Below are 1080 nucleotides of genomic sequence, written 5' to 3' on the forward strand. Positions count from 1 at the left end.
AATCCTGCCACTCTATTCTTTTGCATATTTTTGATTTTAAGGAACAGTACAATGTCTTATTCTAGGATTTACCTACAGAAATAGAGGAGCCACATTACTAGGATAAACACAGTCATTGTAAATATCAGGAAAACATTGGAACATATTAATATATTAATTTTCACCCCAAAAACCTGAAAGCATTTTTAGATAGCAAAAAATGGCTTCATTGTGCTTTTGATTGCATAATATATAGCTGGAAAGATAAAAAACAATCAGATAACACCTGTTTCCTCCAGGAAAGAAAATGTGGCCAGGGAAAAGAGATGGGAGGAAGGCTGGTCATTGTCTATTCCATTGTGCACAGTTTGAATTTGGAACCATGCAAAAGTATTGCTTGGTTAAATTAAAACCATTCAAAAGATAAAAATAAACTTTTAACACCAGCACAATATGCTGTGAAACAAAATGAAAGGATTTCTGGTCTTGGTGCTGTAGGTCGCATAGCCACTCTCCTGGATTGAGGCTTTCCAGCAAAGGGAAGGGAAGTAAGGCTGGCCTGCTGGTGTGGACAGATTCCAGCAACATACATGACCTGGGGGCACAAGGATTGCTTCCTAAACAATGCTGAGCACACAGCCACCTAATAGCCTGGATCGGCTGAGACCATCCTGATTTCAAACACCCAGTCCCCTTGCCTTCCTAAGAACCCCCGTGTTGCTCAGACTGAAAACGTGTACTGAATTTTGTTCGGGAAGTGCGTCCCCTGTTCAAATTCATCAAGAGTGGAAAACAGCCAGAGTGGGAAGGAGCATGGGTTGATTGGCACAAAAGTAGTTCTGTTGATAAAGAATGGAAGTAAAGGGGACATCAGGTAGAAGCTTTTGCTGTGAGTCAGAAGGACAATTTAAAAGTTGCCTAAAGAGGCACATGCCATCTGTGTCACTGCCGTCCAGTTGGAAGGGAAACTCAGGTTCTTGCCTAACGGCCGGAGCCCTTCACAGAATGTCCCCCACCCCTACCAGCTGCCCACTGCCCCTCCCCCTCTGCAGAATGTCTGGGGTCCTATGTTCTAAACTTATTTACATTCAAATTTTCCCT

Source organism: Pongo abelii, chromosome 13 (assembly GCF_028885655.2).
Source record: "Pongo abelii isolate AG06213 chromosome 13, NHGRI_mPonAbe1-v2.0_pri, whole genome shotgun sequence".
Taxonomy (NCBI): domain Eukaryota; kingdom Metazoa; phylum Chordata; class Mammalia; order Primates; family Hominidae; genus Pongo; species Pongo abelii.